A 12,647-nucleotide genomic window follows, 5' to 3' on the forward strand; every position below is an offset into this window, starting at 1 on the left:
GAATCCTTTTATGTGAGAAATCAATTAATTTCCACTTTTAAAGCACTACTGACACTAACTTTCTCTATTACAGGCATACTCATCAAAATCCCTTTAGGTTTCTAAAAAACACTTTAAAACAATTTTGGGCAATGAGCGTATAGCCTGCTGATCCACTGCAATGAAGCATGAACTGAAAGGAGAAACTGTGGTCAACGATGACAGGAGCTGCTGAGTACTGAAGTGACAAATGCAGTGCTTAAATAAGCTTTTGTTATTCACTTGTCTATTCTGTGATGGAATACACAATCATGGGGCAGCTACATGCCACTCAACCCTACCAAACACCATTGTTCCCAGCATGAGATAACTTCTATTTGGTTGTCTGCTGACAGCCTGGAACAGGAATTGATGATACTCATTAGGAAAACACTAGTCTCAGTTCTAGCAGTTTAACAGAATTTTCAGCAACTCAGCCTATATAAAAGCCAAAGACAGATTACAATGACAGAGCAAAGGATTGTGTTGTTTTGTTGTCTTTTTTTTTTTTTTTTTTTTTTTCTTCTTTCTCTTTCTTTTACTCTATGAGCTTAGATTGTTTGCTGGGAAGTTGTTTGCTGTTTTCTTGTAGGAAACAAAAGGTTTTGAAAATACTGTGTTCATACAGGCAGCAGAAAGTCTAAATGCATATTTGACTTATTTCCCAGTGCTTACTTTAAACCCTAAAATGCTCAGCTAATATGAAGGAACTCAAGATTTCTCTTACTGGTGTAGGCAGAGTATAAAATCAATTGCAGAACAATGTAACAGAAACATTCCTAGAAGTAGTGATATCCATAAATCTTCATAACAGGAGAGAATTAGGTGATAAATCAGGTATATTTATATTGCAATTTGTAGATGAAGTATCAAGTTGGCAACTGAAGAGAATGATTCATAAACACTTATTTTTCTTAGAATTACAAGAGCAGATAATATCATAAAACCCAAATGTGTGATTTTACCTCTATTTTTAGGTATATTGAAGACCTAGAAAATGTCAAGAAAATGTATTTTTTCTGGAAAAATCTATCCTGTGTACAAGAATGAGCAGAATTATATTTCCAGAACACTCAACCGCCTTGTCAGCTGGTGTAAATTAGTAAGATTTTAGTATACTCATAGAATGTATACTACCATCATCTGTTAGCTCTGGGAAATAATGATAATAAAGAAATAAATTGAATGAACACTGCATACTTTCAAGTAAAAATTGTGTGTACAATATGTTTCCTGTAATTTTCCTTTTTATAATTAATTATTATGAAATCTTAATTGATGTTAAATACCTGAAAAAGATTCTGATGACTTTCTTTACTCTGACAACAAAGAAATGACCTTTTCAAAAATTTATTAGAATTATATCTTATATGGGAAATACCAAAATGATTAGGAAATTGGATCATTGAATCCAGTAACTGCTCTTTCCCAACTGAAAAAATTGTGTAGAAACTGAATGTTCACACACTGAACACAGACATTTTGTAAAAATACAACTACTTCTTCCGAACTTATTCTTCCACTTATTCTCAACTACACCTATATCAGTTTTTTTCTTCTTATCCTGTTACATTTTTGGTTTCCAACTTCCTTGTGACATAGAGGTACCCAATGCCCATTTGCTTTTGCCAATTTTTGATTTTCTCCTTCCTGTTAAATAAAATCTATTTCTTGTGTAAGAAGAAACTATGATTCCCTTAGCTATTTTCTTAGTTACTAGTTGTATTTTTAATAATGATTCATTATTTTCTCTTATGTTAAAACAGATACAATCTTGCAATATCTTTGCAAGGTTGTCCAGGAGCAGTCCCACTATCTACCTTCACTGTTCCTGCAAGGAAAGCACACCCCTGTTTATTCCATGCATGCAGGAGTAGACAATAATGGCCCTCAAAGCACTCTGACACTGTATCGATCCCTGCAATGCAAGGAGGAGGGAAGCCCCTTCTACCCACTGCTATATTTGATGCCTTGTTTGTACCAAGCATGGAGGATTAGAGCCCACAACGTTGTTAATTCTGTAATATTACAAATAGCAAATTGTATTGAGAGGAAGAATGTAGATTCAATAAGTAATTTATAAATAAAAATTACACTGTTGTGTTTTTTGTTTGTTTGTTTACTCTTTTATGGGTTTTCAACATTGCATAACATATCAATGAGGAGCATTGTGCCTCACAGTGAGTAAACAACTTTTCAATGTTTGACTGGCTGTACTCATTTTCTTGGCAGGTGAGAACCATGTGGATTCCTTCCCGTAGGACTTTAGTATTTTCAGACTGGGAGACAGCGGATAGTGGGCTGATGGGAGAAAAGCCCAGCTCTCAACTGAGTCACTGAATCGTCAGACGATTCACAGAATTTGTGTCTACCCTCAAATATGAGACTAGGAAAGGAAATGTGGTTCCCCAAGTCAATTTTATAAACATGAAAAAAACAGGAGTACATGAGGACAAGTATTTTCAGTGGAGAATTCTGAGACACATCCTTCATTCCAGCAGTCCACCTTACAGGATGACGCCAACTCATCCATGTGCTAGTTAAAGAGATGAATTACTTTCTTCTGTTCCTCTTCAGTTTTCCTGTAAACTTTGTGACTGTGCAGCCTGTTTTATATTCTGTAAGTTAATGCTTTTATGTGCTTTAATTTTGTTGTATTGGTAAGGAGGATTTTAAGACACACAACAAAACTTTAAGGCATGCTATTCCGTTAGGACAATGCTCAGAAAAATAGTGTTTCAAAATGCTCTTTAGGTGACGTTTTTCCAATTCACATTATAAAGTGCTGCTTCAGAAACAGTAATAAAAGGGTCTGTGAGAAAGAAATGTCTTCTATTAGTCAGTATTGATTCTGGAAGTATCAATACTGGAGTGCTGAGGCAACATGAAAATCAAAGGAATGAAGCAGCAGTGTAAAACTCTTCAGATCCCAGCAGATTAATAAAACTCAGGGAACTTTCCGTTCTGAGAATAGATTTCCACTGGAGTATCTGATTTCCCATAATGCTGACAACAGCATTTACAAAGTCAAGTCTGAAAATTTATTAAATCCAAAGGAAACTTTATCTCTGTAGACACAGGGGCAATTCCTGATAGTGACTGATCATGCAGCACACTGGTTACAAGTCCCTGGTGATATGAAAGAGGTCTACATAATCATATGTGGCATGGAGAAGGTACACTGATCTCTCCTTCCACAGATCTAAGGGCCTACAGATGAAACTAGGTAGTAGTCAGGGTCAAAACAAACAAGAGGAGGTGGCTTGAGGTCAAGAATGGAGACCTCCATGAGAAAGAAAGCCTATTAAAAAAGCTTACACAGTTTTAGGTGGAAATCTGGCATATGCTTGAAATATAATTTTACTACAGACCACATTAATCTGAAGGAATTGTAAAAAAAATAGAGGAACTATTATATGTGCTGGTTCTGTTCCTCTTCCTTCATGCCCCTATATCACAGAGACAGTGTAAAATAGACCCTTATTCTGAATCAGTACAGCCTTTCTCATATTTCTGTTCAGCTGATAGTCATTCAGCAACACTTTAGTTTTTAGATGTTTACAAATCTGTGTTTCCATCATTCCTTCCATATTGGGATTCAAAGACTATCTCAAAAAGTAATTCACATTCATTGTAGTTTTCCATGTTGCCTTCATTCTGAAGAAGATGAAAACATGAAGCCTAAAATTAAAAGAAACAATGTATTGTGCGTTACGACCATCTGTGTCATCTGAAATACATTAAAACATTTTCTATTTAATGCCTTCCCCCCTCCTACATTTTTTTCTCTGAAGGATCATATCTCAGTGCAATCCTCCAAAACTAGAGCATTGTTTTATCAAGCTATGGCATCATGTTGGTTTGACACCAACATCACAATACATTAAGATATCTAAACAATCTCTTTGTCCTTTTATTTATTTTTTCTCAATGGATTTTATTTCCCTTTGCTACACAACTTGGTCTGAACATGAAATAAAAATCAGTTATGCATATTTCAATGTTGAAGATTCATAAGACAGCTGAAGAGGTAAAACAAGAAAAGGTGGAGAAAAATTTCTATAGAGAAGAGGAGATAAAACAGAAAAGGTAAATTGATCATCCACTGGAAAAGGAAGGGAATGTGCACTAGATAAATGTTACTTTGACTAGTAGCTCTCTGAAATAATTCCTTCACAGAAACCACTACATAATGGCTCCCTGTGAGGACTTAGCTTAGCTGCTTTAGCTTTAACATGGAATAAAGCTATTTTTATTCTGAAATATTATTTTCACATGGGAACTTATCTGGAACAGTTAAATGCTGTTGGAATACATTAATGCTATGAGCTTTGCTACTCATTTCCTTTTGTCTAGATGAAGTTTCAACATGTTTCTTCTGCAGGTGGACTGTTATCAAGGTTTGATTCTGATTTCATTTATATAGCATAATTTTATACCCACATACCCAGATAAATTTATTCGAGTTATTTCTGATCTAGTCTGGTATGAGATCAATATCGACATTTTATGGTTTGAGTAGATGCTTTCTCTGTTTAACAGTCAAGATGGAAAAAACTTTGGATCAAACTATAAATATTTTTTGTTTCTCATCCTTGCTGAAATGAAAATGAAGTAAAAATAGTTTAATGCAACATAACACATTGCATTTGGCCTGAGATTAAACATTTTGTATGTTTTAAGTAGAACAAAGAAGGGAGGATTTACAAAATAAAAATTCCTCTACCTACTGCTATTCCGTTGTCTCCCTTTTATTCACTGGTTCAAGGTTAGACTTCTCTCAGAATAGGTCGAGCTACTACAATTTTGAACTCCTTTCAAGAAATTGGCTTAGCAACTAGGCTATATGTTATTATAACAGGAAAAGTGATCTGCTTTCCTGTGCTTTTACATCCTCTTTAAATAGTATTCAACGTTAAATGAAACTGAAGTTTATCCAGTTAAATGCAAATGTCTACATCTAGGTATCCTCCGTTTCCTTTAAATAAGAGCAAAAAAATAGGAGCTTTGAACATGCAATTCGATTTAAGATCTAAAAATAAGCATTACATCTTTCTTTGACCTAAATACGCACCCTCTACTTGTGGCAGTCTCTTCTGTGGAGACTAGTCCATTCTGTGACATAAAACTCATACTGTCATATATCACTAAACTACTATCACTGCCCAAACCAGTAAATGTAAGGCTAGTTTAGATAGCACTGAACTAGACTATGGTCATATCTGTGATTGCATTGTGGATATGCATGTTCCTTCCTTCAAACTGTCTTGCAGTGGGGAGGCTTACTGTGCAACACTGTTGATTTCATATGCCATGTGCATGTTTTTAAGGCATTCTCTAATTGCATACATTATAACATCTGCTTCCTCTGCTTCAGCGTGTATAAATCAGTACCAGAATAAGCATTTGGATGATCCAAGTGAAAACTCAGAGAGTGAACAAAGTCTCTTTTTTTTTCTTTTCTTAAGCAGATCCCAATCTCAGTAGAGAAAGCAGTCTAGCACTGTTGCCAGGAAAGAGAAGAAGGGTGAGAGTTATGCTGGAGAGGATTTGTGAGGTGTGGAGCTATTTTAATGTTGCTGGATGAAAAATCTGTTACTAAAATAAGAGTAGGGAATGAAACCACCTCCACCAATGTGGAGGAATGTTGGCTTCAATGTATTTACATGCTCCAATAAAAATGCAACTTTTTTCATAATTCTGTGTTCACTTTCAAATTGATCTCAATAAACTGTTGATACTTGATGAAAGCTTTGTCCTAAATATTTAATTTTGAGTATCAGTGCTTTGTGTTGGCTGTGGAGAAACAGCGATTGCAACTTGAGCAAAAATAGTTCAAGATAAGAAGGGTATATATTCTGTGTCATGGAATGTCATAGTTCAAGGGCATTCTGAGTGTACAAACATAACAGAATGTTAACTAAAGACTAAGACATAAAGCAGACCTAAAATACCAAAGTAATGTGCAATATGCAGTTCATGAATTCTTGATTAGGAACTACATATTACATGGTTCATCTGAAAAAAAAGAAAAAAATAAAGAAAAAAAAATCACCAACAATTTACAACAGAATATAGCAGAAACAGTGTTTTACATTGCCTCATAATGTGATTTTTTTCAAGGCTGCATACATAATTATTTCATATATTAACAGGATAACAGGGTCATTTTAAGCATGTCAGGTACTGTTGAGCAGTAACAATGCTGGATTGAATGGAGAGCTCAGTCCACAGTATTAGCTTCCAGATCAGGCTAAGGTGCAGGAAAGTATTTGTCATTGTACAAGCATTTAGAGTATACAATTTTGCTGTATGCATTCAATACAATTCAATAAATTTAATGGCTTATTTATATATAGCAAACCTTCAAAACAACCTGCTGACTCGGGAGCTAGAAGGTTGTTCCTGTTGATTGTAACAGGAGCACCAGTCCTTCCAGCAGAGCATTTAAGAACCTGGCTTCATAGAGGACTGCCACAGTGCCAGAATATTAGATGTGAAGGACTCAAACCATGTAGTATTTTGTCACCTTCCCTTAGAAAAAAAAGTTCCTTTTTCAAAGAAGTTGAAGGAGTGAATAGCATCCAGCCTGGGTAAGGAAGGTTGAATAACTCTCTTGGCATATTTAAAAGGGAGTGAATTTTGCCATTTTAACAGCACTCTTTAGGTGAGATGTTAGATTAATCAAGTTCAGAGTGTTTATTTGCAATAGCCAACATCAGACTCTTCGAAAATCAGTTGAACTTTTCAGTACAGAAAAACTCAGAGAGATAGAATTCTTCATAACACTGAATCCAAAGCATTATGCTGAATAGAGAGATTCCGAATTTTATTGCTGGATATGTAGCAAATGTAACTCTCACATTATACCCACAGAAATACTTGCCATTTTGTTAGAAGATGTTTACTGCTTTTAAAAATACCTCAGTAAGATTTGCTGGGAATACCTTAGTGAGTCATTTTTTTCATCAGATTTTTTAATTATTTTTTTATTTTTTTTACAGATCTATTTTTTTGCACAGAACCATGGAATCACAATAGTTGAAAGGGATCTATGGAGGTCACCTCATCCAAGCTCTTCTGCAAGCCCGATCTAAGGCTGCTGAGGGCCATGTTCAGATGGATTTTGAATATCTTCAAGGCAGGAATTTGTCTGTACGTATCCTGGACCAGAATCTGGTTCCTCTTGTGGTGACTTTTTTCCTTTATATTCAATGCAAGTTTTCCATCTTGTGTATTTTGTCTCTTATCCTATGCCTGTGCAACCCTAAAGAGAATATTGTTCCATCTTTGTATCATCATAAAATTGTAAATATCAGTGTCACTTCCCAAAGTGGAGCAAAAGTAGTTCCCTCAGCCTCTCCTTTTATTTCCTATGTTCCGACACACTAACTATCTTGGCATCTCTGCTAAGACACCAATATGTCAGTGATTTTCTTTGGTCAAAATTTTAAGTAAGAAACAGTCCAATGGCTGGGGACTTCATGTGTAAGGAGCAGGATTAGGTCATTGTTATATGCATGCATTTTGGAACTGGGATCCAAAATTCTCTCTCTTCTAAAATTATGCTTAATTATCAAATTAAAGATGCTTGTCAACTTTGCTATTTCCCCCAAAGGAGAAGTTCTCCTTTAAATGAGCGATAAAATGTTCATTTGAGAGTAAAGAAAGCAAAAGCAAGATTTTTAGAGTCTTTAATTCCATTTGTGAGGATCAAAGGTTCAAATCTGGAGGCAAGATAAGCAGAGTTGGGTGTTTAAATAAGGCAACTTAATGTTAATTAGAAAAATGAACGAATGGCTGGGACCAGAGGGTTAAGGTCAGTGGTGTAAAGACTACTTGGAGGCCAGAGATTAGCAGTGTATACCAGGAGTCAATATTGAGTCCATTTCTGTTAAACTTCTTAATCTTGACCTGAATGTTGGGACAGAATGTGTCCTCAACAAGTTTGTAGATGTCACAAAATGGGAGGAGATGCTGATATACCTGAAGGTCATGTTGCCATCCAGGTGGATTTTGACAGGCTAGAGAGGTGGGCTGACAGGACCTTCATAAATGTCAACAAGAAGTATACATTGCTTGACAATTGATCTATGGCTTGCTTTTTGCAAACACAGTTTGCATATCAGACATCAACAGCCCCATAAATCATAAAGATTAAAAGAAGAAACTTTGCCAGTATTGTAACTTAACATAAGAGTATGCAAAGAACAAACTGAACTAACTATTCAGTTTAGTTTTGTTTTGTTTTTGTTTTAAACATATTATTACAGATTACAGTAACTTATCCAGGGTATGGTGCATACACTTTTCATTTTAGTTAAGTAACAATAGCTTTTATCAGTTGATTTCTAAGCATTCTGCCATGGCTGCATTTTATAAGCATCATGGTTTCAGCAGAAATATGACAAGAACTAGAGGAAACCATGCTTTTATAGATAGGTAAGATTTTGTTTGGGCTTTGGAGAAAAGGGCTGAGGGCGTAATTCTTCTTCTGTTACATTTTCAGTCATCATTTTGTTTAATATACATGAAGCAGCTTTTAGACAGATAATCTGCTATATATTCTTTCCCTAGAGATGCTTTTACATGTACCACATGAGAAAAAAAAAATATAGATTGTATTTGTGTAACAGAGGGTTTTTAATATTGCTGCAGGTTCATAACATAGGTTTGGAATGTGCTCTGAACTAAGGTCAGATCTTTGCTGTCATCACCCAAACCATTAGTGACTACCTGGTGGATGATCTGATGTGCCGGAAGCAGTTATATGACAGTACAGAATGTAATGTTTCTGTATATGTTATTGAGGGAAAGAGGTTGTCATTTCGTATGGTTGGCTTCGTCAACCTTTAAGGCCCACATAAATCTTTACTGATGTGGTATCACCACAAATGCCTCTTACTTCCTTGTTCAGCCTGAAGGATTTTCTATGATAAATTAGTTTTCCTCCTTATCCAGGCTCACCCATCTCATCATTTCTTCCATCAGTTTTCTTCCATTAGTTGTCTGTTAGAATCTCTCTGTGTAACAGATGTATTTGGAAGCTGGTATAGAAAAGTGATATTGCCCAAACCACAGTGGGTTTTGGATAACTGGAAATTAACCCACGGAGAACAGGAGACAAACAGAACATTATGATCTAGGTGCTACTAAAGTCATAACACATCTGAGAAATTAATTCCGTCTCTGAAAGCTGACACTCTATAGTAATTGTTATTTTTAATGAATCATCAGAGTTTTTCTTAAATTTTTCTTATATAGAAAAATATGGGACCAGTGCCTCAAAGAACAGCTTTTCTAATGAGGAAGGAAGGAAGGAAGGAAGGAAGGAAGGAAGGAAGGAAGGAAGGAAGGAAGGAAGGAAGGAAGGAGGCTAAGGTTTGTTATAATGTGCTTTTCATTTAAAAGTATCTCCTTGAAAAAAGTGAAAAGGTTTTTATGTCAGCCACTGCCCCTTAGACTAAACAATGTTCTCACAGAATTTTAAGGTATTTTTCTTACAGTTTTGTACTAGCACTTCAAAAGACAATGTAGTAAAAGGACCCTGAGGATCCCAGATTTCTTAGACATAAATCATTCAGGTAACAGCAATGTATGTTTGATAATGTTTTATTAAAAAAAAAAAAAAAAAGACTCTTTATAAAGCCTTTCTTAAGAGAAACCTCAATCTTCCTTCTCCACCAATGCGCCTGACGAAGATGAAATGCGTGCCTGTGGTTGGTACTGGTTATTTAACCTTAGCTGAATTGCCAAGTATTTCAGCTGGCAATATTTGTACTTCAGAAGCCATAAAGCAATTTAACTCCACTCTTCTGTTAAAATAATTTTAATCCTTTTCAAAATGTAAAAAGATGGATTTAATACAGGGTTGCTTTTTACAGGCAGCCCCACTAAATACCAGGTTGGATTAAATGTATACAAGTAATATTACAAATGCAAACAGTTTCTGTTTTATGTAACAGCAATGGCATTTACTCTATAAATATTGCAAAACCACATATATATACTGAGTACTAACACAGTTACACATAGCCCTCATGATTATTCTATGGTTTAAAAGATATGTATTTGTGATGACTCGTGGTAAATGTGCAACTGCTCATGTATTAAAACTTGAAAAGAATATCATTGCAAAGTCAGGCATTAAAAAGTTACAAAAAATAGAGTCAGGTTTGCTTATGCAACTTCAGTTAAATCTCTTTGTACTTTTAGATGCTGCTTTTAGATATTGTTTTCATACATTTATTTTTCATTATTTATTTTTCTCTATTTAGTATGCAAGGAGAGGAGTACTGCTCCCATTATTGCGAATCCATGAGATACAGTGTGAGATCCTATGACTGATTTACTGGCACAACTAACAAGGAGGTTCCTTGAACACCAAGTGTGCCCAGCCCTGGGCACAGCGCATGTATTTCTGAAACCAAGGAAACATCAGTTATGCTATGCCAATTAATGCCAGCCATCATCTTGCCATTGCGACTAGCAGTTTCTCTAGTTAAGTGATCACTCAGCCTTTTATTTCCTTGGAGAGACGATGGCTTTACCTTACAAGCCCACACAAATGCAAAGAGATTCCACATGGCTTTTCCATCAAACACCACATATAAATAACATCTAATTTGAAAAGTCAAGTAGCTCAGACAGAAGAAAAATGCCAAAGTCATTATGAAGGACCTGTGAGATCATTTTTCACATATATCTTCATTAAAAGGGTTTGAACTGCAATTATTTTTATGACTGCTTGTTGACAAGTGAAACATTTTTCTATTGACTCACAGATAAATGTTCTGTATCTGGTTACCCATGCCTGTTGAGATGGATGCCTGGTACAGTAAGTTGATATGCTGTTTGATGCGGCAACAAAGAATAATAGAAATTTATTGGAGAAAACACAACTACTTCTGCAGTCACTCAAAATCCAGTTTTTCTGAAGTTAGGAGCTACAGTCCAGTGCAAAGAAATACAGGCCAGCCTTTCCAGAGGTTGGTCTGGTGGCTGCAAGCCACCTTTGGTTTGGAAGCTGTTCAGACACATTACCATGTAGTTGTGCTGCTATTTGCTTCCTCTGAGGAATAAGGATCAGGACAAGAAAGCCAGTCCTGTGCTATTGTGTATAAATTGTTTACAGCACAGAGTGAGCTCTATTCCTCTGTGGGAGTGATGCAGTGCTCCTGGTGATTTCTGCACCTTTCAGTATATGCTTCCTACTGGGACTACTAACCAGAAAAAACTTAGAGCTGGATCATTGTTTGTACATAAATACAGGAATTACAATAGCAATAGCAACATGAGAGAGTGGGTAGTATAAGAAAGACAGTGCGGGAGAAATTCTTTGAGTGTCATCTGCTAAGATATAGCAGGTAATCAAGTTGTGAAACCCCTTTTAGAGTGCTATTTTGTTTAAGCAACATTTTGTTACTGAAGTAATCCCACATAAGGTCAGCAAAAACCAAGCAAAGATTGATGAATTGATGGCAATGTGTGTTGTCTGGGGCAGAAGCCATATCCATATCTCTTTTGCTTATTGCCAGACAGATCCTGATTATCACTCGTACTGCAACAGCAAAGTACAGTGGTAAATATGAATGTCAAGTTTCCTACGTCAGCGCATGTACAGAAATTGACTACAGATCCCCATTTCAAAAGATGCACCAAAACTTTGCTGTTTCTCTCTTTTGATTCATTCACCATTCTCAAAGAAACATATGTCGTCTTTGTTAGATCACTTTATTACCAGATGAGACTAGAATGCAGATAAACCATAAGATTGTTTTTATTGTGGTCAGAATGAAAAATGGGCTTCGGTTTTGACAGTTCTAAAGTTAGTTTAGACAAAAAAAAACTCTTTGTGTTTAATCACGGAATCACAGAATCACAGGGGTTGGAAAGGACCTCAAGAAATCATCGAGGCCAATTGTCCTGCTAAAGCAGGTACTCTACAGCAGGTCGCACAGGTAGGCGTCCAGACGTCTCTTGAATATCTTCATAGAAGGACACTCTACAGCCTCTCTGGGCAACCTGTTCCAGGGCTCTGTCATCCTTACCGTAAAGTTCTCCCACATTAGTAGGGAACTTCCTATGTTCAAGTTTTTGGTCATGACTCCTAAAGATCAGACATTCTTCTGCAACTCCTTTAGTGTGCAATTACCTCAGAAGATTGTGGAATTGAAATGCTTTAATCACAATTATTCTAGAGCTATCTCTTTCTTTTTCTTATCCCCAAGTAGGATGTCCCACTTCTTTATTCAGACTATGTGATGGAAGCGTGAGCTCTGCTGTACTGCCTTCTTTTCTTCTTTGTGGGCCGAATGACAGACTAGAAAAATTATATGAGATTAAATTCTGGAGAGTAAAAGAATTAAATGTCTCTTGAAAACAATTAAAACAGTGTCATATGTAAAGAGCAGTATATAAAATTTTCAGGAAAAGAGGTTCATAGGAAGGTGTAGGCTGCCAGTTTTCTTGATGTTATTTTAAAATTTCAAGTTAAATAAATTTTGAGGGTGTCAAGAGAAGCTGGAGAAGCACATGCTTTGTATTCAGAATACTTTGTGGCCACACCTGCTTACAGTATTTTTGGGCAGCAACCCAAGTATTAAAATATTTACATTTCAGTCAGAAAT

This window comes from Meleagris gallopavo, chromosome 2 (genome assembly GCF_905368555.1).
Source record: "Meleagris gallopavo chromosome 2, MGAL_WU_HG_1.1, whole genome shotgun sequence".
Classification (NCBI taxonomy): domain Eukaryota; kingdom Metazoa; phylum Chordata; class Aves; order Galliformes; family Phasianidae; genus Meleagris; species Meleagris gallopavo.